This window comes from Prinia subflava, chromosome 11 (assembly GCF_021018805.1).
Source record: "Prinia subflava isolate CZ2003 ecotype Zambia chromosome 11, Cam_Psub_1.2, whole genome shotgun sequence".
In the NCBI taxonomy this organism is placed as follows: domain Eukaryota; kingdom Metazoa; phylum Chordata; class Aves; order Passeriformes; family Cisticolidae; genus Prinia; species Prinia subflava.
Genome location: NC_086257.1, coordinates 6483193 through 6507915, shown reverse-complemented (window position 1 = coordinate 6507915; position 24723 = coordinate 6483193). Strand labels below are relative to the sequence as shown.

At 62.2% G+C, this 24723-nt stretch overlaps 49 non-coding genes and 1 pseudogene across 49 annotated transcripts; all 50 read left to right on the top strand.

Annotated features, from left to right (window-relative positions):
• Positions 1 to 4173: 4173 nt before the first annotated feature.
• Positions 4174 to 4292, top strand: LOC134556569 (5S ribosomal RNA). Its single transcript, XR_010081859.1, has one exon. It is a non-coding gene; the product is annotated as a 5S ribosomal RNA (ribosomal RNA).
• Positions 4293 to 4580: 288 nt separating this feature from the next.
• LOC134556568 (5S ribosomal RNA) lies at positions 4581 to 4699 on the top strand. Its single transcript, XR_010081858.1, has one exon. It is a non-coding gene; the product is annotated as a 5S ribosomal RNA (ribosomal RNA).
• A 307-nt stretch (positions 4700 to 5006) lies between these two features.
• On the top strand, positions 5007 to 5125 carry LOC134556567 (5S ribosomal RNA). Its single transcript, XR_010081857.1, has one exon. It is a non-coding gene; the product is annotated as a 5S ribosomal RNA (ribosomal RNA).
• Positions 5126 to 5433: 308 nt separating this feature from the next.
• Positions 5434 to 5552, top strand: LOC134556565 (5S ribosomal RNA). Its single transcript, XR_010081855.1, has one exon. It is a non-coding gene; the product is annotated as a 5S ribosomal RNA (ribosomal RNA).
• Positions 5553 to 5838: 286 nt separating this feature from the next.
• Positions 5839 to 5957, top strand: LOC134556564 (5S ribosomal RNA). The gene has a single exon (XR_010081854.1). It is a non-coding gene; the product is annotated as a 5S ribosomal RNA (ribosomal RNA).
• Positions 5958 to 6263: 306 nt separating this feature from the next.
• On the top strand, positions 6264 to 6382 carry LOC134556562 (5S ribosomal RNA). Its single transcript, XR_010081853.1, has one exon. It is a non-coding gene; the product is annotated as a 5S ribosomal RNA (ribosomal RNA).
• A 306-nt stretch (positions 6383 to 6688) lies between these two features.
• Positions 6689 to 6807, top strand: LOC134556561 (5S ribosomal RNA). Its single transcript, XR_010081852.1, has one exon. It is a non-coding gene; the product is annotated as a 5S ribosomal RNA (ribosomal RNA).
• A 287-nt stretch (positions 6808 to 7094) lies between these two features.
• On the top strand, positions 7095 to 7213 carry LOC134556560 (5S ribosomal RNA). Its single transcript, XR_010081851.1, has one exon. It is a non-coding gene; the product is annotated as a 5S ribosomal RNA (ribosomal RNA).
• A 304-nt stretch (positions 7214 to 7517) lies between these two features.
• LOC134556572 (5S ribosomal RNA) lies at positions 7518 to 7636 on the top strand. The gene has a single exon (XR_010081862.1). It is a non-coding gene; the product is annotated as a 5S ribosomal RNA (ribosomal RNA).
• Positions 7637 to 7941: 305 nt separating this feature from the next.
• On the top strand, positions 7942 to 8060 carry LOC134556559 (5S ribosomal RNA). Its single transcript, XR_010081850.1, has one exon. It is a non-coding gene; the product is annotated as a 5S ribosomal RNA (ribosomal RNA).
• Positions 8061 to 8365: 305 nt separating this feature from the next.
• Positions 8366 to 8484, top strand: LOC134556558 (5S ribosomal RNA). Its single transcript, XR_010081849.1, has one exon. It is a non-coding gene; the product is annotated as a 5S ribosomal RNA (ribosomal RNA).
• A 266-nt stretch (positions 8485 to 8750) lies between these two features.
• On the top strand, positions 8751 to 8869 carry LOC134556557 (5S ribosomal RNA). The gene has a single exon (XR_010081848.1). It is a non-coding gene; the product is annotated as a 5S ribosomal RNA (ribosomal RNA).
• A 304-nt stretch (positions 8870 to 9173) lies between these two features.
• LOC134556556 (5S ribosomal RNA) lies at positions 9174 to 9292 on the top strand. The gene has a single exon (XR_010081847.1). It is a non-coding gene; the product is annotated as a 5S ribosomal RNA (ribosomal RNA).
• Positions 9293 to 9596: 304 nt separating this feature from the next.
• On the top strand, positions 9597 to 9715 carry LOC134556578 (5S ribosomal RNA). Its single transcript, XR_010081868.1, has one exon. It is a non-coding gene; the product is annotated as a 5S ribosomal RNA (ribosomal RNA).
• Positions 9716 to 10021: 306 nt separating this feature from the next.
• Positions 10022 to 10140, top strand: LOC134556555 (5S ribosomal RNA). Its single transcript, XR_010081846.1, has one exon. It is a non-coding gene; the product is annotated as a 5S ribosomal RNA (ribosomal RNA).
• A 304-nt stretch (positions 10141 to 10444) lies between these two features.
• LOC134556553 (5S ribosomal RNA) lies at positions 10445 to 10563 on the top strand. The gene has a single exon (XR_010081844.1). It is a non-coding gene; the product is annotated as a 5S ribosomal RNA (ribosomal RNA).
• Positions 10564 to 10849: 286 nt separating this feature from the next.
• Positions 10850 to 10968, top strand: LOC134556552 (5S ribosomal RNA). Its single transcript, XR_010081843.1, has one exon. It is a non-coding gene; the product is annotated as a 5S ribosomal RNA (ribosomal RNA).
• A 304-nt stretch (positions 10969 to 11272) lies between these two features.
• Positions 11273 to 11391, top strand: LOC134556551 (5S ribosomal RNA). The gene has a single exon (XR_010081842.1). It is a non-coding gene; the product is annotated as a 5S ribosomal RNA (ribosomal RNA).
• A 304-nt stretch (positions 11392 to 11695) lies between these two features.
• Positions 11696 to 11814, top strand: LOC134556550 (5S ribosomal RNA). Its single transcript, XR_010081841.1, has one exon. It is a non-coding gene; the product is annotated as a 5S ribosomal RNA (ribosomal RNA).
• A 286-nt stretch (positions 11815 to 12100) lies between these two features.
• Positions 12101 to 12219, top strand: LOC134556549 (5S ribosomal RNA). Its single transcript, XR_010081840.1, has one exon. It is a non-coding gene; the product is annotated as a 5S ribosomal RNA (ribosomal RNA).
• Positions 12220 to 12523: 304 nt separating this feature from the next.
• LOC134556548 (5S ribosomal RNA) lies at positions 12524 to 12642 on the top strand. Its single transcript, XR_010081839.1, has one exon. It is a non-coding gene; the product is annotated as a 5S ribosomal RNA (ribosomal RNA).
• Positions 12643 to 12946: 304 nt separating this feature from the next.
• Positions 12947 to 13065, top strand: LOC134556546 (5S ribosomal RNA). The gene has a single exon (XR_010081838.1). It is a non-coding gene; the product is annotated as a 5S ribosomal RNA (ribosomal RNA).
• A 286-nt stretch (positions 13066 to 13351) lies between these two features.
• On the top strand, positions 13352 to 13470 carry LOC134556545 (5S ribosomal RNA). Its single transcript, XR_010081837.1, has one exon. It is a non-coding gene; the product is annotated as a 5S ribosomal RNA (ribosomal RNA).
• Positions 13471 to 13774: 304 nt separating this feature from the next.
• LOC134556544 (5S ribosomal RNA) lies at positions 13775 to 13893 on the top strand. The gene has a single exon (XR_010081836.1). It is a non-coding gene; the product is annotated as a 5S ribosomal RNA (ribosomal RNA).
• A 286-nt stretch (positions 13894 to 14179) lies between these two features.
• LOC134556543 (5S ribosomal RNA) lies at positions 14180 to 14298 on the top strand. The gene has a single exon (XR_010081835.1). It is a non-coding gene; the product is annotated as a 5S ribosomal RNA (ribosomal RNA).
• A 304-nt stretch (positions 14299 to 14602) lies between these two features.
• LOC134556541 (5S ribosomal RNA) lies at positions 14603 to 14721 on the top strand. The gene has a single exon (XR_010081833.1). It is a non-coding gene; the product is annotated as a 5S ribosomal RNA (ribosomal RNA).
• A 304-nt stretch (positions 14722 to 15025) lies between these two features.
• Positions 15026 to 15144, top strand: LOC134556540 (5S ribosomal RNA). Its single transcript, XR_010081832.1, has one exon. It is a non-coding gene; the product is annotated as a 5S ribosomal RNA (ribosomal RNA).
• Positions 15145 to 15431: 287 nt separating this feature from the next.
• LOC134556539 (5S ribosomal RNA) lies at positions 15432 to 15550 on the top strand. Its single transcript, XR_010081831.1, has one exon. It is a non-coding gene; the product is annotated as a 5S ribosomal RNA (ribosomal RNA).
• A 304-nt stretch (positions 15551 to 15854) lies between these two features.
• LOC134556571 (5S ribosomal RNA) lies at positions 15855 to 15973 on the top strand. Its single transcript, XR_010081861.1, has one exon. It is a non-coding gene; the product is annotated as a 5S ribosomal RNA (ribosomal RNA).
• Positions 15974 to 16278: 305 nt separating this feature from the next.
• Positions 16279 to 16397, top strand: LOC134556538 (5S ribosomal RNA). The gene has a single exon (XR_010081830.1). It is a non-coding gene; the product is annotated as a 5S ribosomal RNA (ribosomal RNA).
• A 304-nt stretch (positions 16398 to 16701) lies between these two features.
• On the top strand, positions 16702 to 16820 carry LOC134556537 (5S ribosomal RNA). The gene has a single exon (XR_010081829.1). It is a non-coding gene; the product is annotated as a 5S ribosomal RNA (ribosomal RNA).
• A 266-nt stretch (positions 16821 to 17086) lies between these two features.
• On the top strand, positions 17087 to 17205 carry LOC134556536 (5S ribosomal RNA). The gene has a single exon (XR_010081828.1). It is a non-coding gene; the product is annotated as a 5S ribosomal RNA (ribosomal RNA).
• A 304-nt stretch (positions 17206 to 17509) lies between these two features.
• On the top strand, positions 17510 to 17628 carry LOC134556535 (5S ribosomal RNA). The gene has a single exon (XR_010081827.1). It is a non-coding gene; the product is annotated as a 5S ribosomal RNA (ribosomal RNA).
• Positions 17629 to 17932: 304 nt separating this feature from the next.
• Positions 17933 to 18051, top strand: LOC134556576 (5S ribosomal RNA). Its single transcript, XR_010081866.1, has one exon. It is a non-coding gene; the product is annotated as a 5S ribosomal RNA (ribosomal RNA).
• Positions 18052 to 18356: 305 nt separating this feature from the next.
• LOC134556534 (5S ribosomal RNA) lies at positions 18357 to 18475 on the top strand. Its single transcript, XR_010081826.1, has one exon. It is a non-coding gene; the product is annotated as a 5S ribosomal RNA (ribosomal RNA).
• A 304-nt stretch (positions 18476 to 18779) lies between these two features.
• Positions 18780 to 18898, top strand: LOC134556533 (5S ribosomal RNA). Its single transcript, XR_010081825.1, has one exon. It is a non-coding gene; the product is annotated as a 5S ribosomal RNA (ribosomal RNA).
• A 286-nt stretch (positions 18899 to 19184) lies between these two features.
• On the top strand, positions 19185 to 19303 carry LOC134556532 (5S ribosomal RNA). The gene has a single exon (XR_010081824.1). It is a non-coding gene; the product is annotated as a 5S ribosomal RNA (ribosomal RNA).
• Positions 19304 to 19607: 304 nt separating this feature from the next.
• Positions 19608 to 19726, top strand: LOC134556530 (5S ribosomal RNA). Its single transcript, XR_010081822.1, has one exon. It is a non-coding gene; the product is annotated as a 5S ribosomal RNA (ribosomal RNA).
• A 304-nt stretch (positions 19727 to 20030) lies between these two features.
• Positions 20031 to 20149, top strand: LOC134556529 (5S ribosomal RNA). The gene has a single exon (XR_010081821.1). It is a non-coding gene; the product is annotated as a 5S ribosomal RNA (ribosomal RNA).
• Positions 20150 to 20435: 286 nt separating this feature from the next.
• Positions 20436 to 20554, top strand: LOC134556570 (5S ribosomal RNA). Its single transcript, XR_010081860.1, has one exon. It is a non-coding gene; the product is annotated as a 5S ribosomal RNA (ribosomal RNA).
• Positions 20555 to 20859: 305 nt separating this feature from the next.
• On the top strand, positions 20860 to 20978 carry LOC134556528 (5S ribosomal RNA). The gene has a single exon (XR_010081820.1). It is a non-coding gene; the product is annotated as a 5S ribosomal RNA (ribosomal RNA).
• Positions 20979 to 21282: 304 nt separating this feature from the next.
• On the top strand, positions 21283 to 21401 carry LOC134556527 (5S ribosomal RNA). The gene has a single exon (XR_010081819.1). It is a non-coding gene; the product is annotated as a 5S ribosomal RNA (ribosomal RNA).
• A 266-nt stretch (positions 21402 to 21667) lies between these two features.
• On the top strand, positions 21668 to 21786 carry LOC134556526 (5S ribosomal RNA). Its single transcript, XR_010081818.1, has one exon. It is a non-coding gene; the product is annotated as a 5S ribosomal RNA (ribosomal RNA).
• Positions 21787 to 22090: 304 nt separating this feature from the next.
• LOC134556525 (5S ribosomal RNA) lies at positions 22091 to 22209 on the top strand. Its single transcript, XR_010081817.1, has one exon. It is a non-coding gene; the product is annotated as a 5S ribosomal RNA (ribosomal RNA).
• Positions 22210 to 22513: 304 nt separating this feature from the next.
• On the top strand, positions 22514 to 22632 carry LOC134556575 (5S ribosomal RNA). Its single transcript, XR_010081865.1, has one exon. It is a non-coding gene; the product is annotated as a 5S ribosomal RNA (ribosomal RNA).
• Positions 22633 to 22936: 304 nt separating this feature from the next.
• On the top strand, positions 22937 to 23055 carry LOC134556524 (5S ribosomal RNA). The gene has a single exon (XR_010081816.1). It is a non-coding gene; the product is annotated as a 5S ribosomal RNA (ribosomal RNA).
• Positions 23056 to 23359: 304 nt separating this feature from the next.
• Positions 23360 to 23478, top strand: LOC134556523 (5S ribosomal RNA). Its single transcript, XR_010081815.1, has one exon. It is a non-coding gene; the product is annotated as a 5S ribosomal RNA (ribosomal RNA).
• Positions 23479 to 23764: 286 nt separating this feature from the next.
• LOC134556522 (5S ribosomal RNA) lies at positions 23765 to 23883 on the top strand. Its single transcript, XR_010081814.1, has one exon. It is a non-coding gene; the product is annotated as a 5S ribosomal RNA (ribosomal RNA).
• Positions 23884 to 24187: 304 nt separating this feature from the next.
• LOC134556520 (5S ribosomal RNA) lies at positions 24188 to 24306 on the top strand. Its single transcript, XR_010081813.1, has one exon. It is a non-coding gene; the product is annotated as a 5S ribosomal RNA (ribosomal RNA).
• A 304-nt stretch (positions 24307 to 24610) lies between these two features.
• Positions 24611 to 24723, top strand: LOC134556592 (5S ribosomal RNA; annotated as a pseudogene).

Sequence of the window (24723 nt, the reverse complement as noted above, 5' to 3'; positions counted from 1 at the left end):
TGAAGAACAACGAGCCCAACAACACAAGGCGCTACTGTGCCTGCAGGGTGTCCAGGAAAAAGAGTAGCTGAGGGTGAAATCAGCAACTGCAAAGCCAGGCTGCCATCTGGTGGAAATAAAGCTCTAGGCTACGGCTATGGATGGGAGACCACTGCCGGGGAGGTGTAGGAGAGCCAAGGGAAGGGGTAGGCAAGGGAAGGGCAAAGGTAGGCAAGGTGAGGCAGGGGTTGCATGGCCTTCCCTTCCCTTCCCTTCCCTTCCCTTCCCTTCCCTTCCCTTCCCTTCCCTTCCCTTCCCTTCCCTTCCCTTCCCTTCCCTTCCCTTCCCTTCCCTTCCCTTCCCTTCCCTTCCCTTCCCTTCCCTTCCCTTCCCTTCCCTTCCCTTCCCTTCCCTTCCCTTCCCTTCCCTTCCCTTCCCTTCCCTTCCCTTCCCTTCCCTTCCCTTCCCTTCCCTTCCCTTCCCTTCCAGCTCCATCCCTAAAGTTGTTATCCTGGCCCTATAATTCCTATCACAGCCACACAGTCCCTGTCTCAGCCCTACAGTGATTCCAGCTCCAGCCCTACAAGCTTTATTTCTCCACCAGTTCTGATGTTTCTGCTCCAGCTCTGCATCTTCCTGATCCTGCCATGTGAAACTGCTTCTGGATCAAGGCACGATCTTCATTTCAGCTTCAGCTCTAGAATCTATATTCCAGCTCCAGCCCTACAGTGCCTATCTAAGCCCCACAGCTCCTGTATAGCCCCACAGTGGTTTCACCCTAAGCCCCATGTTCTCTATGGCACTGCCAGCCCTGCTGCCTCAGCTCCAACTCCTCAGCTTTCCACTGCCTCTGGCTAGAAGCTGCTCCTGGTTGTCACTTTGCTCCCATGTTGACAAGGCAATGAATCAGTCACTGTCATCACTTAAATATCTCTATGAGCTGCCACACTCATCCCAATGGGGCCCCAACTTTGGGGGCAAATGAGCCCTGGCCCACAGCACACACCTTGCCCTGCACCCCACCTGCCCACAGGCCCTCAGCCTCAGTAGGTGCTGCCTCAGCCCCTGGTTCCGCATCCCAAAAGGTGCCCCTGGGCTGGCTCTGAGCCCCAGGATCAGCCCTGACACCTCCACTTCCAGCTTGTGGGTGGCACCGTTGCTGGGAGGGCTGGAACGCCCCTGGCAGCTCCTGTAGACCCCAAGCTCCAGCTCCATCCCCTTCTCCACGGGATATATCCACCTCCAGCCCCACCATTTCCATTGCTCCACATCAGTTGGGGTCTAGATGCAGGTTCATTTTCTACTCATTCTATTTCATTGTTTATCCTCTTAGTTTTCCATTATTCTAATTGTATTAAGATTTAATGATACTATTACATTGCCATATTTTTTTATTATTCTATTACTAGATATATGAAGTTTTAAAAATAAAGATCATAGTGCTGGGGCTGTGAGGGTATATTGAAGTGTCTGGGGCTGAATCCAGACCCAAACCGATGTGGAGCAATGAAAACTCTTTTTCAGTGTGGAGCTGGATAAATCCTGTGTGGCTGGGGGTAGAATCACTGTGAGGCTGGGATAGGACTGTGAGGCTCTGTAACAGGATGCTCGGCCCTGAAATGTGGTCAAACAACAGGAACGATGCTCTCTTTGCAAGCTACCAATGATGGGCTGAGAGAGGCATCACATGCTGGTTTTTGGTGTTGAATCATGCTAAAAATCTGGCACACTGTATCAATCTGCCAGACCAGCCTCAAATCAACCTGGTGATAACAAGAAAAAGATTTGGCAGATAAACTGCTAAACTGACCTGTAAGCATATCACTGGTGGTCAACTCCTTCACACTATAAAAGTCCAGTCCACTTTCCATATAGTAGTTTTTTCTAATATAATCCTCCTTGCAGTGTGTGGAGATTCTTCCATCGGATTTTAGTGATGCTCACCAAGAATACTCCTAAAGTTAAGAAGAAAGAGATTTGTCCACATTTGTTAGCATGAGTGAGTTTCATCAGTTTCTAATAAGGGTTTCTTTTTGCTAGTTTTAATAAAATTGCTTTAATATTGCTTTGATATATGTACAATTATATCTTGTAGGATAATAGCTTTAGCTTTTATAGTGTGTAGTAAAATAATTCAGATTGAGTTCTTTTATGTGTAATCATTTATCATAATAAATAACTCATTCTTATAAAAATACATCTGATTTGCTGTCATTAACACCTGTTGGACAAAGCTGTAAAACTTAAATTCTTGGCAAACTCGGGGGCTGGGACTGGATCTAGCTGCCCCAGGCTCCTCTCTCTGAGAAGGAGTTTAGAAAGCAAGGGATGCTTTTCTGGACCTTGTGACACAAAGGGAGGGCTTCTAAAATAAACTTTGTCTGAAGTTACCACTCCCACCCATGACAGGCTGGAGGTGAAATGTGGATTCTAGAGGTGGTGCTGAAGCATGAGAGAGCTGGATGTGAAAAGAAGATCCATCCCTGATCCAGGACCAGCTTCACCTGGCAGGGGAGGGAAGATGCAGAACTGGAGCTGAAGCAGTGGAGCTGGTAGAGAAACAAAGGGATGGAGCTGAAATGACTGCATAGTGGAGATAAGGACTGTAGGGCTAATACAGGGATTGTTGGGCTTGAATAGCAGGGATAGAGCTGAAATCATTATAGGACTGGGACAGCAACTGTGGGACTGGAATTGGAAAAAAGCTTTTCAGGCTGGGTTTGGAACATGGATTCTAGAGTTGAAGTTGAAAACTCACAGATCTGGAGCAAAACTGAAGATCCTTCCACAAGACAGGGAAGCCTCACTAGGCAGCTGCAGGAACACACAAGGACGGAGCTGGTGAAATAAAAGCCTTGTGGGACTGAAGCCGGGATCACTGTGATGTTAGGGTAGTGACTATAGGACTGTACCTGAAATCACTGTAGGGTTCGGGTAGAAACTGTATGGCTGGGTTAGAGATTGTAGGGTTAGAATTTGGGATGTGGGGCCAGAATATGGGCTGTGGGCCAGGGCACGGGCTGTGGGCCAGGCTACAGTCTCTGGGCTGCAGGACGGATTGTGGGCCGGGGGAGGGATTGTAGTCCAGGACAGAGACTGTGGGCCAAGGAAAGGACAGTGGGCCAGGGAAGGGATTTTGGATGGGATCGGGACTGTGGGACGGAGTTTGTAGAGCGGGGGTAGGATCTGTGGGGGCGGGATACGACCCGTAGGGCCGGGATAGAGTCTGTGGGGCGGGATAGGGGCTGTGCGGCGGGATAGGGGCTGTGGGGCGGGAGAGGGGCTGTGGGCCGGGATAGGGGCTGTGGGGCGGGAGAGGGGCTGTGGGGAGGGAGAGGGGCTGTGGGGAGGGATAGGGGCTGTGGGGCGGGATAGGGGCTGTGGGGCGGGAGAGGGGCTGTGGGGAGGGAGAGGGGCTGTGGGGCGGGAGAGGGGCTGTGGGGAGGGATAGGGGCTGTGGCGCAGCTGAAAAGGGATCTCGGAAGGGACGTCAAGCGCCACCAATCCCAACACGAGGAAGGCAACGGCTCAGCCAATCGCGACGCGCCGACCCGGCGATGTCCAATCACAGCCGCCCTTGCCACACGGCCTTGTTCCCGCCAAACCGAGACCCTCCTCCCCCCCCCCACCACCAGAGCTCGGACCGGCCGCGACCCCGCTCGGGCAGGCCAGTTCCCGCCAGATACTTTAAGATACTAAAAGTCGGGGTTAGACTCCGTGATATCTTCGTATCCGGCGCGGAAGCAAACCTGAACTTTTCGTGGACTACAGTAAACCTAGAGCCACACCAGCCTGACGCAGACAAACCGCAGTTAATTCTCGGAACATGAAGGGCATCAGGCCTGGTTAGTACATGGATGGGAAAGCGCATGGGATTACCAGGGGCGGTAAGCTTCTTTTGCTGTATGTTTCCAACTGAGCGAGAGGTCCGTTGTTTTCCTTCGGCAGCCGCGACAAAACTGTAGTACAATTGACATTAGAGGCTTGTACATTTTGTGCCTAGTGTGCCTTGTATGCGCTTTATGCGTTGCCTGCCTTGAGGGCCCTGCGAGCATTGTGAGGTGTGGGGCGAGGCTGAAGGTTGTGGCGTTGCCTTGGCGAGGCGCGTGTTGCGTGTGGGCTCTGGTGAGGTTTCTGGGCAGGGCAGGAGGGCGGTGGTGTGTGTTGGAGAGCGGTGGCGAGGGGCTGGGAGGTGCCTACGGCCATACCACCCTGAGAACGCCCGATCTCGTCTGATCTCGGAAGCTAAGCAGGGTCGGGCCCGGTTAGTACTTGGATGGGAGACCGCCTGGGAATACCGGGTGCTGTAGGCATCTTTTGCTGGCTTGTGGCATGGTGTTTTTTGGTGCGTGTTGGCGAGTGGGCCGGCGGTGCCCTGTTTTGGTTTGGCAGGCGCGTGGAGGGGACGGAAGGCAGGGGCACGGATGCCTGGAAGTGAGCCTTGAGGGCCCTGCGAGCATTGTGAGGTGTGGGGCGAGGCTGAAGGTTGTGGTGTCGCCTTGGCGAGGCGCGTGTTGCGTGTGGGGCTTCGGTGGGGTTGTGAGGCAGGGCGGGAGGGCGGTGGTGTGTGTTGGAGAGCGGGTGGCGAGGGGCTGGGAGGTGCCTACGGCCATACCACCCTGAGAACGCCCGATCTCGTCTGATCTCGGAAGCTAAGCAGGGTCGGGCCCGGTTAGTACTTGGATGGGAGACCGCCTGGGAATACCGGGTGCTGTAGGCATCTTTTGCTGGCTTGTGGCGGCCGCGTGTCGTCGTGTTTTTTGGTGTGCGTTGGCAAGTGGGCCTGCGTTGCCCTGGTTTTTCTTTGGCCGCCACGTAGGGGGCCAGGAAGGCAGGGGCACGGACGCCTTGAGCGGCGTGTGAGCCTTGGGGGCCCTGCGAGCATTGTGAGGTGTGGGGCATGGCTGAAGGTTGTGGCGTTGCCTTGGTGAGGCGCGTGTTGCGTGTGGGGCTTCGGTGGGGTTGTGAGGCAGGGCGGGAGGGCGGTGGTGTGTGTTGGAGAGCGGGGTGGCGAGGGGCTGGGAGGTGCCTACGGCCATACCACCCTGAGAACGCCCGATCTCGTCTGATCTCGGAAGCTAAGCAGGGTCGGGCCCGGTTAGTACTTGGATGGGAGACCGCCTGGGAATACCGGGTGCTGTAGGCATCTTTTGCTGGCTTGTGGCGGCCGCGTGTCGTCGTGTTTTTTGGTGTGCGTTGGCAAGTGGGCCTGCGTTGCCCTGGTTTTTCTTTGGCCGCCACGTAGGGGGCCAGGAAGGCAGGGGCACGGACGCCTTGAGCGGCGTGTGAGCCTTGGGGGCTCTGCGAGCATTGTGAGGTGTGGGGCATGGCTGAAGGTTGTGGCGTTGCCTTGGCGAGGCGCGTGTTGCGTGCGGGCTCTGGTGAGGTTTCTGGGCAGGGCGGGGAGGGCGGGGTGGTGTGTGTTGGAGAGCGGGTGGCGAGGGGCTGGGAGGTGCCTACGGCCATACCACCCTGAGAACGCCCGATCTCGTCTGATCTCGGAAGCTAAGCAGGGTCGGGCCCGGTTAGTACTTGGATGGGAGACCGCCTGGGAATACCGGGTGCTGTAGGCATCTTTTGCTGGCTTGTGGCATGGTGTTTTTTGGTGCGTGTTGGCGAGTGGGCCGGCGGTGCCCCGTTTTGGTTTGGCAGGCGCGTGGAGGGGACGGAAGGCAGGGGCACGGATGCCTGGAAGTGAGCGTTGAGGGCCCTGTGAGCATTGTGAGGTGTGGGGCGAGGCTGAAGGTTGTGGCGTTGCCTTGGCGAGGCGCGTGTTGCGTGTGGGCTCTGGTGAGGTTTCTGGGCAGGGCGGGAGGGCGGTGGTGTGTGTTGGAGAGCGGTGGCGAGGGGCTGGGAGGTGCCTACGGCCATACCACCCTGAGAACGCCCGATCTCGTCTGATCTCGGAAGCTAAGCAGGGTCGGGCCCGGTTAGTACTTGGATGGGAGACCGCCTGGGAATACCGGGTGCTGTAGGCATCTTTTGCTGGCTTGTGGCGGCCGCGTGTCGTCGTGTTTTTTGGTGTGCGTTGGCAAGTGGGCCTGCGTTGCCCTGGTTTTTCTTTGGCCGCCACGTAGGGGGCCAGGAAGGCAGGGGCACGGACGCCTTGAGCGGCGTGTGAGCCTTGGGGGCCCTGCGAGCATTGTGAGGTGTGGGGCATGGCTGAAGGTTGTGGCGTTGCCTTGGCGAGGCGCGTGTTGCGGTGCGGGCTCTGGTGAGGTTTCTGGGCAGGGCGGGAGGGCGGTGGGTGTGTGTTGGAGAGCGGTGGCGAGGGGCTGGGAGGTGCCTACGGCCATACCACCCTGAGAACGCCCGATCTCGTCTGATCTCGGAAGCTAAGCAGGGTCGGGCCCGGTTAGTACTTGGATGGGAGACCGCCTGGGAATACCGGGTGCTGTAGGCATCTTTTGCTGGCTTGTGGCGGCCCGCGTGTCGTCGTGTTTTTTGGTGTGCGTTGGCAAGTGGGCCTGCGTTGCCCTGGTTTTTCTTTGGCCGCCACGTAGGGGGCCAGGAAGGCAGGGGCACGGACGCCTTGAGCGGCGTGTGAGCCTTGGGGGCCCTGCGAGCATTGTGAGGTGTGGGGCCATGGCTGAAGGTTGTGGCGTTGCCTTGGCGAGGCGCGTGTTGTGTGCGGGCTCTGGTGAGGTTTCTGGGCAGGGCGGGAGGGCGGTGGTGTGTGTTGGAGAGCGGTGGCGAGGGGCTGGGAGGTGCCTACGGCCATACCACCCTGAGAACGCCCGATCTCGTCTGATCTCGGAAGCTAAGCAGGGTCGGGCCCGGTTAGTACTTGGATGGGAGACCGCCTGGGAATACCGGGTGCTGTAGGCATCTTTTGCTGGCTTGTGGCATGGTGTTTTTTGGTGCGTGTTGGCGAGTGGGCCGGCGGTGCCCTGTTTTGGTTTGGCAGGCGCGTGGAGGGGACGGAAGGCAGGGGCACGGATGCCTGGAAGTGAGCCTTGAGGGCCCTGCGAGCATTGTGAGGTGTGGGGCGAGGCTGAAGGTTGTGGTGTCGCCTTGGCGAGGCGCGTGTTGCGTGTGGGGCTTCGGTGGGGTTGTGAGGCAGGGCGGGAGGGCGGTGGTGTGTGTTGGAGAGCGGTGGCGAGGGGCTGGGAGGTGCCTACGGCCATACCACCCTGAGAACGCCCGATCTCGTCTGATCTCGGAAGCTAAGCAGGGTCGGGCCCGGTTAGTACTTGGATGGGAGACCGCCTGGGAATACCGGGTGCTGTAGGCATCTTTTGCTGGCTTGTGGCGGCCGCGTGTCGTCGTGTTTTTTGGTGTGCGTTGGCAAGTGGGCCTGCGTTGCCCTGGTTTTTCTTTGGCCGCCACGTAGGGGGCCAGGAAGGCAGGGGCACGGACGCCTTGAGCGGCGTGTGAGCCTTGGGGGCTCTGCGAGCATTGTGAGGTGTGGGGCATGGCTGAAGGTTGTGGCGTTGCCTTGGCGAGGCGCGTGTTGCGTGCGGGCTCTGGTGAGGTTTCTGGGCAGGGCGGGAGGGCGGTGGTGTGTGTTGGAGAGCGGTGGCGAGGGGCTGGGAGGTGCCTACGGCCATACCACCCTGAGAACGCCCGATCTCGTCTGATCTCGGAAGCTAAGCAGGGTCGGGCCCGGTTAGTACTTGGATGGGAGACCGCCCGGGAATACCGGGTGCTGTAGGCATCTTTTGCTGGCTTGTGGCGGCCGCGTGTCGTCGTGTTTTTTGGTGTGCGTTGGCAAGTGGGCCTGCGTTGCCCTGGTTTTTCTTTGGCCGCCACGTAGGGGGCCAGGAAGGCAGGGGCACGGACGCCTTGAGCGGCGTGTGAGCCTTGGGGGCCCTGCGAGCATTGTGAGGTGTGGGGCATGGCTGAAGGTTGTGGCGTTGCCTTGGTGAGGCGCGTGTTGCGTGTGGGGCTTCGGTGGGGTTGTGAGGCAGGGCGGGAGGGCGGTGGTGTGTGTTGGAGAGCGGTGGCGAGGGGCTGGGAGGTGCCTACGGCCATACCACCCTGAGAACGCCCGATCTCGTCTGATCTCGGAAGCTAAGCAGGGTCGGGCCCGGTTAGTACTTGGATGGGAGACCGCCTGGGAATACCGGGTGCTGTAGGCATCTTTTGCTGGCTTGTGGCGGCCGCGTGTCGTCGTGTTTTTTGGTGTGCGTTGGCAAGTGGGCCTGCGTTGCCCTGGTTTTTCTTTGGCCGCCACGTAGGGGGCCAGGAAGGCAGGGGCACGGACGCCTTGAGCGGCGTGTGAGCCTTGGGGGCTCTGCGAGCATTGTGAGGTGTGGGGCATGGCTGAAGGTTGTGGCGTTGCCTTGGCGAGGCGCGTGTTGCGTGCGGGCTCTGGTGAGGTTTCTGGGCAGGGCGGGGAGGGCGGTGGTGTGTGTTGGAGAGCGGTGGCGAGGGGCTGGGAGGTGCCTACGGCCATACCACCCTGAGAACGCCCGATCTCGTCTGATCTCGGAAGCTAAGCAGGGTCGGGCCCGGTTAGTACTTGGATGGGAGACCGCCTGGGAATACCGGGTGCTGTAGGCATCTTTTGCTGGCTTGTGGCATGGTGTTTTTTGGTGCGTGTTGGCGAGTGGGCCGGCGGTGCCCCGTTTTGGTTTGGCAGGCGCGTGGAGGGGACGGAAGGCAGGGGCACGGATGCCTGGAAGTGAGCGTTGAGGGCCCTGTGAGCATTGTGAGGTGTGGGGCGAGGCTGAAGGTTGTGGCGTTGCCTTGGCGAGGTGCGTGTTGCGTGTGGGCTCTGGTGAGGTTTCTGGGCAGGGCGGGAGGGCGGTGGCGAGGGGCTGGGAGGTGCCTACGGCCATACCACCCTGAGAACGCCCGATCTCGTCTGATCTCGGAAGCTAAGCAGGGTCGGGCCCGGTTAGTACTTGGATGGGAGACCGCCTGGGAATACCGGGTGCTGTAGGCATCTTTTGCTGGCTTGTGGCGGCCGCGTGTCGTCGTGTTTTTTGGTGTGCGTTGGCAAGTGGGCCTGCGTTGCCCTGGTTTTTCTTTGGCCGCCACGTAGGGGGCCAGGAAGGCAGGGGCACGGACGCCTTGAGCGGCGTGTGAGCCTTGGGGGCCCTGCGAGCATTGTGAGGTGTGGGGCATGGCTGAAGGTTGTGGCGTTGCCTTGGCGAGGCGCGTGTTGCGTGCGGGCTCTGGTGAGGTTTCTGGGCAGGGCGGGAGGGCGGTGGTGTGTGTTGGAGAGCGGTGGCGAGGGGCTGGGAGGTGCCTACGGCCATACCACCCTGAGAACGCCCGATCTCGTCTGATCTCGGAAGCTAAGCAGGGTCGGGCCCGGTTAGTACTTGGATGGGAGACCGCCTGGGAATACCGGGTGCTGTAGGCATCTTTTGCTGGCTTGTGGCGGCCGCGTGTCGTCGTGTTTTTTGGTGTGCGTTGGCAAGTGGGCCTGCGTTGCCCTGGTTTTTCTTTGGCCGCCACGTAGGGGGCCAGGAAGGCAGGGGCACGGACGCCTTGAGCGGCGTGTGAGCCTTGGGGGCTCTGCGAGCATTGTGAGGTGTGGGGCATGGCTGAAGGTTGTGGCGTTGCCTTGGCGAGGCGCGTGTTGCGTGCGGGCTCTGGTGAGGTTTCTGGGCAGGGCGGGAGGGCGGTGGTGTGTGTTGGAGAGCGGTGGCGAGGGGCTGGGAGGTGCCTACGGCCATACCACCCTGAGAACGCCCGATCTCGTCTGATCTTGGAAGCTAAGCAGGGTCGGGCCCGGTTAGTACTTGGATGGGAGACCGCCTGGGAATACCGGGTGCTGTAGGCATCTTTTGCTGGCTTGTGGCGGCCGCGTGTCGTCGTGTTTTTTGGTGTGCGTTGGCAAGTGGGCCTGCGTTGCCCTGGTTTTTCTTTGGCCGCCACGTAGGGGGCCAGGAAGGCAGGGGCACGGACGCCTTGAGCGGCGTGTGAGCCTTGGGGGCCCTGCGAGCATTGTGAGGTGTGGGGCATGGCTGAAGGTTGTGGCGTTGCCTTGGTGAGGCGCGTGTTGCGTGTGGGGCTTCGGTGGGGTTGTGAGGCAGGGCGGGAGGGCGGTGGTGTGTGTTGGAGAGCGGGTGGCGAGGGGCTGGGAGGTGCCTACGGCCATACCACCCTGAGAACGCCCGATCTCGTCTGATCTCGGAAGCTAAGCAGGGTCGGGCCCGGTTAGTACTTGGATGGGAGACCGCCTGGGAATACCGGGTGCTGTAGGCATCTTTTGCTGGCTTGTGGCGGCCGCGTGTCGTCGTGTTTTTTGGTGTGCGTTGGCAAGTGGGCCTGCGTTGCCCTGGTTTTTCTTTGGCCGCCACGTAGGGGGCCAGGAAGGCAGGGGCACGGACGCCTTGAGCGGCGTGTGAGCCTTGGGGGCTCTGCGAGCATTGTGAGGTGTGGGGCATGGCTGAAGGTTGTGGCGTTGCCTTGGCGAGGCGCGTGTTGCGTGCGGGCTCTGGTGAGGTTTCTGGGCAGGGCGGGAGGGCGGTGGTGTGTGTTGGAGAGCGGTGGCGAGGGGCTGGGAGGTGCCTACGGCCATACCACCCTGAGAACGCCCGATCTCGTCTGATCTCGGAAGCTAAGCAGGGTCGGGCCCGGTTAGTACTTGGATGGGAGACCGCCTGGGAATACCGGGTGCTGTAGGCATCTTTTGCTGGCTTGTGGCATGGTGTTTTTTGGTGCGTGTTGGCGAGTGGGCCGGCGGTGCCCCGTTTTGGTTTGGCAGGCGCGTGGAGGGGACGGAAGGCAGGGGCACGGATGCCTGGAAGTGAGCGTTGAGGGCCCTGCGAGCATTGTGAGGTGTGGGGCGAGGCTGAAGGTTGTGGCGTTGCCTTGGCGAGGTGCGTGTTGCGTGTGGGCTCTGGTGAGGTTTCTGGGCAGGGCGGGAGGGCGGTGGTGTGTGTTGGAGAGCGGTGGCGAGGGGCTGGGAGGTGCCTACGGCCATACCACCCTGAGAACGCCCGATCTCGTCTGATCTCGGAAGCTAAGCAGGGTCGGGCCCGGTTAGTACTTGGATGGGAGACCGCCTGGGAATACCGGGTGCTGTAGGCATCTTTTGCTGGCTTGTGGCGGCCGCGTGTCGTCGTGTTTTTTGGTGTGCGTTGGCAAGTGGGCCTGCGTTGCCCTGGTTTTTCTTTGGCCGCCACGTAGGGGGCCAGGAAGGCAGGGGCACGGACGCCTTGAGCGGCGTGTGAGCCTTGGGGGCCCTGCGAGCATTGTGAGGTGTGGGGCATGGCTGAAGGTTGTGGCGTTGCCTTGGCGAGGCGCGTGTTGTGTGCGGGCTCTGGTGAGGTTTCTGGGCAGGGCGGGAGGGCGGTGGTGTGTGTTGGAGAGCGGTGGCGAGGGGCTGGGAGGTGCCTACGGCCATACCACCCTGAGAACGCCCGATCTCGTCTGATCTCGGAAGCTAAGCAGGGTCGGGCCCGGTTAGTACTTGGATGGGAGACCGCCTGGGAATACCGGGTGCTGTAGGCATCTTTTGCTGGCTTGTGGCGGCCGCGTGTCGTCGTGTTTTTTGGTGTGCGTTGGCAAGTGGGCCTGCGTTGCCCTGGTTTTTCTTTGGCCGCCACGTAGGGGGCCAGGAAGGCAGGGGCACGGACGCCTTGAGCGGCGTGTGAGCCTTGGGGGCCCTGCGAGCATTGTGAGGTGTGGGGCATGGCTGAAGGTTGTGGCGTTGCCTTGGCGAGGCGCGTGTTGCGTGCGGGCTCTGGTGAGGTTTCTGGGCAGGGCGGGAGGGCGGTGGTGTGTGTTGGAGAGCGGTGGCGAGGGGCTGGGAGGTGCCTACGGCCATACCACCCTGAGAACGCCCGATCTCGTCTGATCTCGGAAGCTAAGCAGGGTCGGGCCCGGTTAGTACTTGGATGGGAGACCGCCTGGGAATACCGGGTGCTGTAGGCATCTTTTGCTGGCTTGTGGCATGGTGTTTTTTGGTGCGTGTTGGCGAGTGGGCCGGCGGTGCCCCGTTTTGGTTTGGCAGGCGCGTGGAGGGGACGGAAGGCAGGGGCACGGATGCCTGGAAGTGAGCGTTGAGGGCCCTGTGAGCATTGTGAGGTGTGGGGCGAGGCTGAAGGTTGTGGCGTTGCCTTGGCGAGGTGCGTGTTGCGTGTGGGCTCTGGTGAGGTTTCTGGGCAGGGCCGGAGGGCGGTGGTGTGTGTTGGAGAGCGGTGGCGAGGGGCTGGGAGGTGCCTACGGCCATACCACCCTGAGAACGCCCGATCTCGTCTGATCTCGGAAGCTAAGCAGGGTCGGGCCCGGTTAGTACTTGGATGGGAGACCGCCTGGGAATACCGGGTGCTGTAGGCATCTTTTGCTGGCTTGTGGCGGCCGCGTGTCGTCGTGTTTTTTGGTGTGCGTTGGCAAGTGGGCCTGCGTTGCCCTGGTTTTTCTTTGGCCGCCACGTAGGGGGCCAGGAAGGCAGGGGCACGGACGCCTTGAGCGGCGTGTGAGCCTTGGGGGCCCTGCGAGCATTGTGAGGTGTGGGGCATGGCTGAAGGTTGTGGCGTTGCCTTGGCGAGGCGCGTGTTGTGTGCGGGCTCTGGTGAGGTTTCTGGGCAGGGCGGGAGGGCGGTGGTGTGTGTTGGAGAGCGGTGGCGAGGGGCTGGGAGGTGCCTACGGCCATACCACCCTGAGAACGCCCGATCTCGTCTGATCTCGGAAGCTAAGCAGGGTCGGGCCCGGTTAGTACTTGGATGGGAGACCGCCTGGGAATACCGGGTGCTGTAGGCATCTTTTGCTGGCTTGTGGCGGCCGCGTGTCGTCGTGTTTTTTGGTGTGCGTTGGCAAGTGGGCCTGCGTTGCCCTGGTTTTTCTTTGGCCGCCACGTAGGGGGCCAGGAAGGCAGGGGCACGGACGCCTTGAGCGGCGTGTGAGCCTTGGGGGCTCTGCGAGCATTGTGAGGTGTGGGGCATGGCTGAAGGTTGTGGCGTTGCCTTGGCGAGGCGCGTGTTGCGTGCGGGCTCTGGTGAGGTTTCTGGGCAGGGCGGGAGGGCGGTGGTGTGTGTTGGAGAGCGGTGGCGAGGGGCTGGGAGGTGCCTACGGCCATACCACCCTGAGAACGCCCGATCTCGTCTGATCTCGGAAGCTAAGCAGGGTCGGGCCCGGTTAGTACTTGGATGGGAGACCGCCTGGGAATACCGGGTGCTGTAGGCATCTTTTGCTGGCTTGTGGCATGGTGTTTTTTGGTGCGTGTTGGCGAGTGGGCCGGCGGTGCCCCGTTTTGGTTTGGCAGGCGCGTGGAGGGGACGGAAGGCAGGGGCACGGATGCCTGGAAGTGAGCGTTGAGGGCCCTGTGAGCATTGTGAGGTGTGGGGCGAGGCTGAAGGTTGTGGCGTTGCCTTGGCGAGGCGCGTGTTGCGTGTGGGCTCTGGTGAGGTTTCTGGGCAGGGCGGGAGGGCGGTGGTGTGTGTTGGAGAGCGGTGGCGAGGGGCTGGGAGGTGCCTACGGCCATACCACCCTGAGAACGCCCGATCTCGTCTGATCTCGGAAGCTAAGCAGGGTCGGGCCCGGTTAGTACTTGGATGGGAGACCGCCTGGGAATACCGGGTGCTGTAGGCATCTTTTGCTGGCTTGTGGCGGCCGCGTGTCGTCGTGTTTTTTGGTGTGCGTTGGCAAGTGGGCCTGCGTTGCCCTGGTTTTTCTTTGGCCGCCACGTAGGGGGCCAGGAAGGCAGGGGCACGGACGCCTTGAGCGGCGTGTGAGCCTTGGGGGCCCTGCGAGCATTGTGAGGTGTGGGGCATGGCTGAAGGTTGTGGCGTTGCCTTGGCGAGGCGCGTGTTGCGTGCGGGCTCTGGTGAGGTTTCTGGGCAGGGCGGGAGGGCGGTGGTGTGTGTTGGAGAGCGGTGGCGAGGGGCTGGGAGGTGCCTACGGCCATACCACCCTGAGAACGCCCGATCTCGTCTGATCTCGGAAGCTAAGCAGGGTCGGGCCCGGTTAGTACTTGGATGGGAGACCGCCTGGGAATACCGGGTGCTGTAGGCATCTTTTGCTGGCTTGTGGCATGGTGTTTTTTGGTGCGTGTTGGCGAGTGGGCCGGCGGTGCCCCGTTTTGGTTTGGCAGGCGCGTGGAGGGGACGGAAGGCAGGGGCACGGATGCCTGGAAGTGAGCGTTGAGGGCCCTGTGAGCATTGTGAGGTGTGGGGCGAGGCTGAAGGTTGTGGCGTTGCCTTGGCGAGGCGCGTGTTGCGTGTGGGCTCTGGTGAGGTTTCTGGGCAGGGCGGGAGGGCGGTGGTGTGTGTTGGAGAGCGGTGGCGAGGGGCTGGGAGGTGCCTACGGCCATACCACCCTGAGAACGCCCGATCTCGTCTGATCTCGGAAGCTAAGCAGGGTCGGGCCCGGTTAGTACTTGGATGGGAGACCGCCTGGGAATACCGGGTGCTGTAGGCATCTTTTGCTGGCTTGTGGCGGCCGCGTGTCGTCGTGTTTTTTGGTGTGCGTTGGCAAGTGGGCCTGCGTTGCCCTGGTTTTTCTTTGGCCGCCACGTAGGGGGCCAGGAAGGCAGGGGCACGGACGCCTTGAGCGGCGTGTGAGCCTTGGGGGCCCTGCGAGCATTGTGAGGTGTGGGGCATGGCTGAAGGTTGTGGCGTTGCCTTGGCGAGGCGCGTGTTGCGTGCGGGCTCTGGTGAGGTTTCTGGGCAGGGCGGGAGGGCGGTGGTGTGTGTTGGAGAGCGGTGGCGAGGGGCTGGGAGGTGCCTACGGCCATACCACCCTGAGAACGCCCGATCTCGTCTGATCTCGGAAGCTAAGCAGGGTCGGGCCCGGTTAGTACTTGGATGGGAGACCGCCTGGGAATACCGGGTGCTGTAGGCATCTTTTGCTGGCTTGTGGCGGCCGCGTGTCGTCGTGTTTTTTGGTGTGCGTTGGCAAGTGGGCCTGCGTTGCCCTGGTTTTTCTTTGGCCGCCACGTAGGGGGCCAGGAAGGCAGGGGCACGGACGCCTTGAGCGGCGTGTGAGCCTTGGGGGCCCTGCGAGCATTGTGAGGTGTGGGGCATGGCTGAAGGTTGTGGCGTTGCCTTGGCGAGGCGCGTGTTGTGTGCGGGCTCTGGTGAGGTTTCTGGGCAGGGCGGGAGGGCGGTGGTGTGTGTTGGAGAGCGGTGGCGAGGGGCTGGGAGGTGCCTACGGCCATACCACCCTGAGAACGCCCGATCTCGTCTGATCTCGGAAGCTAAGCAGGGTCGGGCCCGGTTAGTACTTGGATGGGAGACCGCCTGGGAATACCGGGTGCTGTAGGCATCTTTTGCTGGCTTGTGGCATGGTGTTTTTTGGTGCGTGTTGGCGAGTGGGCCGGCGGTGCCCTGTTTTGGTTTGGCAGGCGCGTGGAGGGGACGGAAGGCAGGGGCACGGATGCCTGGAAGTGAGCCTTGAGGGCCCTGCGAGCATTGTGAGGTGTGGGGCGAGGCTGAAGGTTGTGGTGTCGCCTTGGCGAGGCGCGTGTTGCGTGTGGGGCTTCGGTGGGGTTGTGAGGCAGGGCGGGAGGGCGGTGGTGTGTGTTGGAGAGCGGTGGCGAGGGGCTGGGAGGTGCCTACGGCCATACCACCCTGAGAACGCCCGATCTCGTCTGATCTCGGAAGCTAAGCAGGGTCGGGCCCGGTTAGTACTTGGATGGGAGACCGCCTGGGAATACCGGGTGCTGTAGGCATCTTTTGCTGGCTTGTGGCGGCCGCGTGTCGTCGTGTTTTTTGGTGTGCGTTGGCAAGTGGGCCTGCGTTGCCCTGGTTTTTCTTTGGCCGCCACGTAGGGGGCCAGGAAGGCAGGGGCACGGACGCCTTGAGCGGCGTGTGAGCCTTGGGGGCTCTGCGAGCATTGTGAGGTGTGGGGCATGGCTGAAGGTTGTGGCGTTGCCTTGGCGAGGCGCGTGTTGCGTGCGGGCTCTGGTGAGGTTTCTGGGCAGGGCGGGAGGGCGGTGGTGTGTGTTGGAGAGCGGTGGCGAGGGGCTGGGAGGTGCCTACGGCCATACCACCCTGAGAACGCCCGATCTCGTCTGATCTCGGAAGCTAAGCAGGGTCGGGCCCGGTTAGTACTTGGATGGGAGACCGCCCGGGAATACCGGGTGCTGTAGGCATCTTTTGCTGGCTTGTGGCGGCCGCGTGTCGTCGTGTTTTTTGGTGTGCGTTGGCAAGTGGGCCTGCGTTGCCCTGGTTTTTCTTTGGCCGCCACGTAGGGGGCCAGGAAGGCAGGGGCACGGACGCCTTGAGCGGCGTGTGAGCCTTGGGGGCCCTGCGAGCATTGTGAGGTGTGGGGCATGGCTGAAGGTTGTGGCGTTGCCTTGGTGAGGCGCGTGTTGCGTGTGGGGCTTCGGTGGGGTTGTGAGGCAGGGCGGGAGGGCGGTGGTGTGTGTTGGAGAGCGGTGGCGAGGGGCTGGGAGGTGCCTACGGCCATACCACCCTGAGAACGCCCGATCTCGTCTGATCTCGGAAGCTAAGCAGGGTCGGGCCCGGTTAGTACTTGGATGGGAGACCGCCTGGGAATACCGGGTGCTGTAGGCATCTTTTGCTGGCTTGTGGCGGCCGCGTGTCGTCGTGTTTTTTGGTGTGCGTTGGCAAGTGGGCCTGCGTTGCCCTGGTTTTTCTTTGGCCGCCACGTAGGGGGCCAGGAAGGCAGGGGCACGGACGCCTTGAGCGGCGTGTGAGCCTTGGGGGCTCTGCGAGCATTGTGAGGTGTGGGGCATGGCTGAAGGTTGTGGCGTTGCCTTGGCGAGGCGCGTGTTGCGTGCGGGCTCTGGTGAGGTTTCTGGGCAGGGCGGGAGGGCGGTGGTGTGTGTTGGAGAGCGGTGGCGAGGGGCTGGGAGGTGCCTACGGCCATACCACCCTGAGAACGCCCGATCTCGTCTGATCTCGGAAGCTAAGCAGGGTCGGGCCCGGTTAGTACTTGGATGGGAGACCGCCTGGGAATACCGGGTGCTGTAGGCATCTTTTGCTGGCTTGTGGCATGGTGTTTTTTGGTGCGTGTTGGCGAGTGGGCCGGCGGTGCCCCGTTTTGGTTTGGCAGGCGCGTGGAGGGGACGGAAGGCAGGGGCACGGATGCCTGGAAGTGAGCGTTGAGGGCCCTGTGAGCATTGTGAGGTGTGGGGCGAGGCTGAAGGTTGTGGCGTTGCCTTGGCGAGGTGCGTGTTGCGTGTGGGCTCTGGTGAGGTTTCTGGGCAGGGCGGGAGGGCGGTGGCGAGGGGCTGGGAGGTGCCTACGGCCATACCACCCTGAGAACGCCCGATCTCGTCTGATCTCGGAAGCTAAGCAGGGTCGGGCCCGGTTAGTACTTGGATGGGAGACCGCCTGGGAATACCGGGTGCTGTAGGCATCTTTTGCTGGCTTGTGGCGGCCGCGTGTCGTCGTGTTTTTTGGTGTGCGTTGGCAAGTGGGCCTGCGTTGCCCTGGTTTTTCTTTGGCCGCCACGTAGGGGGCCAGGAAGGCAGGGGCACGGACGCCTTGAGCGGCGTGTGAGCCTTGGGGGCCCTGCGAGCATTGTGAGGTGTGGGGCATGGCTGAAGGTTGTGGCGTTGCCTTGGCGAGGCGCGTGTTGCGTGCGGGCTCTGGTGAGGTTTCTGGGCAGGGCGGGAGGGCGGTGGTGTGTGTTGGAGAGCGGTGGCGAGGGGCTGGGAGGTGCCTACGGCCATACCACCCTGAGAACGCCCGATCTCGTCTGATCTCGGAAGCTAAGCAGGGTCGGGCCCGGTTAGTACTTGGATGGGAGACCGCCTGGGAATACCGGGTGCTGTAGGCATCTTTTGCTGGCTTGTGGCGGCCGCGTGTCGTCGTGTTTTTTGGTGTGCGTTGGCAAGTGGGCCTGCGTTGCCCTGGTTTTTCTTTGGCCGCCACGTAGGGGGCCAGGAAGGCAGGGGCACGGACGCCTTGAGCGGCGTGTGAGCCTTGGGGGCTCTGCGAGCATTGTGAGGTGTGGGGCATGGCTGAAGGTTGTGGCGTTGCCTTGGCGAGGCGCGTGTTGCGTGCGGGCTCTGGTGAGGTTTCTGGGCAGGGCGGGAGGGCGGTGGTGTGTGTTGGAGAGCGGTGGCGAGGGGCTGGGAGGTGCCTACGGCCATACCACCCTGAGAACGCCCGATCTCGTCTGATCTTGGAAGCTAAGCAGGGTCGGGCCCGGTTAGTACTTGGATGGGAGACCGCCTGGGAATACCGGGTGCTGTAGGCATCTTTTGCTGGCTTGTGGCGGCCGCGTGTCGTCGTGTTTTTTGGTGTGCGTTGGCAAGTGGGCCTGCGTTGCCCTGGTTTTTCTTTGGCCGCCACGTAGGGGGCCAGGAAGGCAGGGGCACGGACGCCTTGAGCGGCGTGTGAGCCTTGGGGGCCCTGCGAGCATTGTGAGGTGTGGGGCATGGCTGAAGGTTGTGGCGTTGCCTTGGTGAGGCGCGTGTTGCGTGTGGGGCTTCGGTGGGGTTGTGAGGCAGGGCGGGAGGGCGGTGGTGTGTGTTGGAGAGCGGTGGCGAGGGGCTGGGAGGTGCCTACGGCCATACCACCCTGAGAACGCCCGATCTCGTCTGATCTCGGAAGCTAAGCAGGGTCGGGCCCGGTTAGTACTTGGATGGGAGACCGCCTGGGAATACCGGGTGCTGTAGGCATCTTTTGCTGGCTTGTGGCGGCCGCGTGTCGTCGTGTTTTTTGGTGTGCGTTGGCAAGTGGGCCTGCGTTGCCCTGGTTTTTCTTTGGCCGCCACGTAGGGGGCCAGGAAGGCAGGGGCACGGACGCCTTGAGCGGCGTGTGAGCCTTGGGGGCCCTGCGAGCATTGTGAGGTGTGGGGCATGGCTGAAGGTTGTGGCGTTGCCTTGGCGAGGCGCGTGTTGCGTGCGGGCTCTGGTGAGGTTTCTGGGCAGGGCGGGAGGGCGGTGGTGTGTGTTGGAGAGCGGTGGCGAGGGGCTGGGAGGTGCCTACGGCCATACCACCCTGAGAACGCCCGATCTCGTCTGATCTCGGAAGCTAAGCAGGGTCGGGCCCGGTTAGTACTTGGATGGGAGACCGCCTGGGAATACCGGGTGCTGTAGGCATCTTTTGCTGGCTTGTGGCATGGTGTTTTTTGGTGCGTGTTGGCGAGTGGGCCGGCGGTGCCCCGTTTTGGTTTGGCAGGCGCGTGGAGGGGACGGAAGGCAGGGGCACGGATGCCTGGAAGTGAGCGTTGAGGGCCCTGTGAGCATTGTGAGGTGTGGGGCGAGGCTGAAGGTTGTGGCGTTGCCTTGGCGAGGTGCGTGTTGCGTGTGGGCTCTGGTGAGGTTTCTGGGCAGGGCCGGAGGGCGGTGGTGTGTGTTGGAGAGCGGTGGCGAGGGGCTGGGAGGTGCCTACGGCCATACCACCCTGAGAACGCCCGATCTCGTCTGATCTCGGAAGCTAAGCAGGGTCGGGCCCGGTTAGTACTTGGATGGGAGACCGCCTGGGAATACCGGGTGCTGTAGGCATCTTTTGCTGGCTTGTGGCGGCCGCGTGTCGTCGTGTTTTTTGGTGTGCGTTGGCAAGTGGGCCTGCGTTGCCCTGGTTTTTCTTTGGCCGCCACGTAGGGGGCCAGGAAGGCAGGGGCACGGACGCCTTGAGCGGCGTGTGAGCCTTGGGGGCCCTGCGAGCATTGTGAGGTGTGGGGCATGGCTGAAGGTTGTGGCGTTGCCTTGGCGAGGCGCGTGTTGTGTGCGGGCTCTGGTGAGGTTTCTGGGCAGGGCGGGAGGGCGGTGGTGTGTGTTGGAGAGCGGTGGCGAGGGGCTGGGAGGTGCCTACGGCCATACCACCCTGAGAACGCCCGATCTCGTCTGATCTCGGAAGCTAAGCAGGGTCGGGCCCGGTTAGTACTTGGATGGGAGACCGCCTGGGAATACCGGGTGCTGTAGGCATCTTTTGCTGGCTTGTGGCGGCCGCGTGTCGTCGTGTTTTTTGGTGTGCGTTGGCAAGTGGGCCTGCGTTGCCCTGGTTTTTCTTTGGCCGCCACGTAGGGGGCCAGGAAGGCAGGGGCACGGACGCCTTGAGCGGCGTGTGAGCCTTGGGGGCTCTGCGAGCATTGTGAGGTGTGGGGCATGGCTGAAGGTTGTGGCGTTGCCTTGGCGAGGCGCGTGTTGCGTGCGGGCTCTGGTGAGGTTTCTGGGCAGGGCGGGAGGGCGGTGGTGTGTGTTGGAGAGCGGTGGCGAGGGGCTGGGAGGTGCCTACGGCCATACCACCCTGAGAACGCCCGATCTCGTCTGATCTCGGAAGCTAAGCAGGGTCGGGCCCGGTTAGTACTTGGATGGGAGACCGCCTGGGAATACCGGGTGCTGTAGGCATCTTTTGCTGGCTTGTGGCATGGTGTTTTTTGGTGCGTGTTGGCGAGTGGGCCGGCGGTGCCCCGTTTTGGTTTGGCAGGCGCGTGGAGGGGACGGAAGGCAGGGGCACGGATGCCTGGAAGTGAGCGTTGAGGGCCCTGTGAGCATTGTGAGGTGTGGGGCGAGGCTGAAGGTTGTGGCGTTGCCTTGGCGAGGTGCGTGTTGCGTGTGGGCTCTGGTGAGGTTTCTGGGCAGGGCGGGAGGGCGGTGGTGTGTGTTGGAGAGCGGTGGCGAGGGGCTGGGAGGTGCCTACGGCCATACCACCCTGAGAACGCCCGATCTCGTCTGATCTCGGAAGCTAAGCAGGGTCGGGCCCGGTTAGTACTTGGATGGGAGACCGCCCGGGAATACCGGGTGCTGTAGGCATCTTTTGCTGGCTTGTGGCGGCCGCGTGTCGTCGTGTTTTTTGGTGTGCGTTGGCAAGTGGGCCTGCGTTGCCCTGGTTTTTCTTTGGCCGCCACGTAGGGGGCCAGGAAGGCAGGGGCACGGACGCCTTGAGCGGCGTGTGAGCCTTGGGGGCCCTGCGAGCATTGTGAGGTGTGGGGCATGGCTGAAGGTTGTGGCGTTGCCTTGGTGAGGCGCGTGTTGCGTGTGGGGCTTCGGTGGGGTTGTGAGGCAGGGCGGGAGGGCGGTGGTGTGTGTTGGAGAGCGGTGGCGAGGGGCTGGGAGGTGCCTACGGCCATACCACCCTGAGAACGCCCGATCTCGTCTGATCTCGGAAGCTAAGCAGGGTCGGGCCCGGTTAGTACTTGGATGGGAGACCGCCTGGGAATACCGGGTGCTGTAGGCATCTTTTGCTGGCTTGTGGCGGCCGCGTGTCGTCGTGTTTTTTGGTGTGCGTTGGCAAGTGGGCCTGCGTTGCCCTGGTTTTTCTTTGGCCGCCACGTAGGGGGCCAGGAAGGCAGGGGCACGGACGCCTTGAGCGGCGTGTGAGCCTTGGGGGCTCTGCGAGCATTGTGAGGTGTGGGGCATGGCTGAAGGTTGTGGCGTTGCCTTGGCGAGGCGCGTGTTGCGTGCGGGCTCTGGTGAGGTTTCTGGGCAGGGCGGGAGGGCGGTGGTGTGTGTTGGAGAGCGGTGGCGAGGGGCTGGGAGGTGCCTACGGCCATACCACCCTGAGAACGCCCGATCTCGTCTGATCTCGGAAGCTAAGCAGGGTCGGGCCCGGTTAGTACTTGGATGGGAGACCGCCTGGGAATACCGGGTGCTGTAGGCATCTTTTGCTGGCTTGTGGCATGGTGTTTTTTGGTGCGTGTTGGCGAGTGGGCCGGCGGTGCCCCGTTTTGGTTTGGCAGGCGCGTGGAGGGGACGGAAGGCAGGGGCACGGATGCCTGGAAGTGAGCGTTGAGGGCCCTGTGAGCATTGTGAGGTGTGGGGCGAGGCTGAAGGTTGTGGCGTTGCCTTGGCGAGGTGCGTGTTGCGTGTGGGCTCTGGTGAGGTTTCTGGGCAGGGCGGGAGGGCGGTGGCGAGGGGCTGGGAGGTGCCTACGGCCATACCACCCTGAGAACGCCCGATCTCGTCTGATCTCGGAAGCTAAGCAGGGTCGGGCCCGGTTAGTACTTGGATGGGAGACCGCCTGGGAATACCGGGTGCTGTAGGCATCTTTTGCTGGCTTGTGGCGGCCGCGTGTCGTCGTGTTTTTTGGTGTGCGTTGGCAAGTGGGCCTGCGTTGCCCTGGTTTTTCTTTGGCCGCCACGTAGGGGGCCAGGAAGGCAGGGGCACGGACGCCTTGAGCGGCGTGTGAGCCTTGGGGGCCCTGCGAGCATTGTGAGGTGTGGGGCATGGCTGAAGGTTGTGGCGTTGCCTTGGCGAGGCGCGTGTTGCGTGCGGGCTCTGGTGAGGTTTCTGGGCAGGGCGGGAGGGCGGTGGTGTGTGTTGGAGAGCGGTGGCGAGGGGCTGGGAGGTGCCTACGGCCATACCACCCTGAGAACGCCCGATCTCGTCTGATCTCGGAAGCTAAGCAGGGTCGGGCCCGGTTAGTACTTGGATGGGAGACCGCCTGGGAATACCGGGTGCTGTAGGCATCTTTTGCTGGCTTGTGGCGGCCGCGTGTCGTCGTGTTTTTTGGTGTGCGTTGGCAAGTGGGCCTGCGTTGCCCTGGTTTTTCTTTGGCCGCCACGTAGGGGGCCAGGAAGGCAGGGGCACGGACGCCTTGAGCGGCGTGTGAGCCTTGGGGGCTCTGCGAGCATTGTGAGGTGTGGGGCATGGCTGAAGGTTGTGGCGTTGCCTTGGCGAGGCGCGTGTTGCGTGCGGGCTCTGGTGAGGTTTCTGGGCAGGGCGGGAGGGCGGTGGTGTGTGTTGGAGAGCGGTGGCGAGGGGCTGGGAGGTGCCTACGGCCATACCACCCTGAGAACGCCCGATCTCGTCTGATCTTGGAAGCTAAGCAGGGTCGGGCCCGGTTAGTACTTGGATGGGAGACCGCCTGGGAATACCGGGTGCTGTAGGCATCTTTTGCTGGCTTGTGGCGGCCGCGTGTCGTCGTGTTTTTTGGTGTGCGTTGGCAAGTGGGCCTGCGTTGCCCTGGTTTTTCTTTGGCCGCCACGTAGGGGGCCAGGAAGGCAGGGGCACGGACGCCTTGAGCGGCGTGTGAGCCTTGGGGGCCCTGCGAGCATTGTGAGGTGTGGGGCATGGCTGAAGGTTGTGGCGTTGCCTTGGTGAGGCGCGTGTTGCGTGTGGGCTTCGGTGGGGTTGTGAGGCAGGGCGGGAGGGCGGTGGTGTGTGTTGGAGAGCGGTGGCGAGGGGCTGGGAGGTGCCTACGGCCATACCACCCTGAGAACGCCCGATCTCGTCTGATCTCGGAAGCTAAGCAGGGTCGGGCCCGGTTAGTACTTGGATGGGAGACCGCCTGGGAATACCGGGTGCTGTAGGCATCTTTTGCTGGCTTGTGGCGGCCGCGTGTCGTCGTGTTTTTTGGTGTGCGTTGGCAAGTGGGCCTGCGTTGCCCTGGTTTTTCTTTGGCCGCCACGTAGGGGGCCAGGAAGGCAGGGGCACGGACGCCTTGAGCGGCGTGTGAGCCTTGGGGGCTCTGCGAGCATTGTGAGGTGTGGGGCATGGCTGAAGGTTGTGGCGTTGCCTTGGCGAGGCGCGTGTTGCGTGCGGGCTCTGGTGAGGTTTCTGGGCAGGGCGGGAGGGCGGTGGTGTGTGTTGGAGAGCGGTGGCGAGGGGCTGGGAGGTGCCTACGGCCATACCACCCTGAGAACGCCCGATCTCGTCTGATCTCGGAAGCTAAGCAGGGTCGGGCCCGGTTAGTACTTGGATGGGAGACCGCCTGGGAATACCGGGTGCTGTAGGCATCTTTTGCTGGCTTGTGGCATGGTGTTTTTTGGTGCGTGTTGGCGAGTGGGCCGGCGGTGCCCCGTTTTGGTTTGGCAGGCGCGTGGAGGGGACGGAAGGCAGGGGCACGGATGCCTGGAAGTGAGCGTTGAGGGCCCTGCGAGCATTGTGAGGTGTGGGGCGAGGCTGAAGGTTGTGGCGTTGCCTTGGCGAGGTGCGTGTTGCGTGTGGGCTCTGGTGAGGTTTCTGGGCAGGGCGGGAGGGCGGTGGTGTGTGTTGGAGAGCGGTGGCGAGGGGCTGGGAGGTGCCTACGGCCATACCACCCTGAGAACGCCCGATCTCGTCTGATCTCGGAAGCTAAGCAGGGTCGGGCCCGGTTAGTACTTGGATGGGAGACCGCCTGGGAATACCGGGTGCTGTAGGCATCTTTTGCTGGCTTGTGGCGGCCGCGTGTCGTCGTGTTTTTTGGTGTGCGTTGGCAAGTGGGCCTGCGTTGCCCTGGTTTTTCTTTGGCCGCCACGTAGGGGGCCAGGAAGGCAGGGGCACGGACGCCTTGAGCGGCGTGTGAGCCTTGGGGGCCCTGCGAGCATTGTGAGGTGTGGGGCATGGCTGAAGGTTGTGGCGTTGCCTTGGCGAGGCGCGTGTTGTGTGCGGGCTCTGGTGAGGTTTCTGGGCAGGGCGGGAGGGCGGTGGTGTGTGTTGGAGAGCGGTGGCGAGGGGCTGGGAGGTGCCTACGGCCATACCACCCTGAGAACGCCCGATCTCGTCTGATCTCGGAAGCTAAGCAGGGTCGGGCCCGGTTAGTACTTGGATGGGAGACCGCCTGGGAATACCGGGTGCTGTAGGCATCTTTTGCTGGCTTGTGGCGGCCGCGTGTCGTCGTGTTTTTTGGTGTGCGTTGGCAAGTGGGCCTGCGTTGCCCTGGTTTTTCTTTGGCCGCCACGTAGGGGGCCAGGAAGGCAGGGGCACGGACGCCTTGAGCGGCGTGTGAGCCTTGGGGGCCCTGCGAGCATTGTGAGGTGTGGGGCATGGCTGAAGGTTGTGGCGTTGCCTTGGCGAGGCGCGTGTTGCGTGCGGGCTCTGGTGAGGTTTCTGGGCAGGGCGGGAGGGCGGTGGTGTGTGTTGGAGAGCGGTGGCGAGGGGCTGGGAGGTGCCTACGGCCATACCACCCTGAGAACGCCCGATCTCGTCTGATCTCGGAAGCTAAGCAGGGTCGGGCCCGGTTAGTACTTGGATGGGAGACCGCCTGGGAATACCGGGTGCTG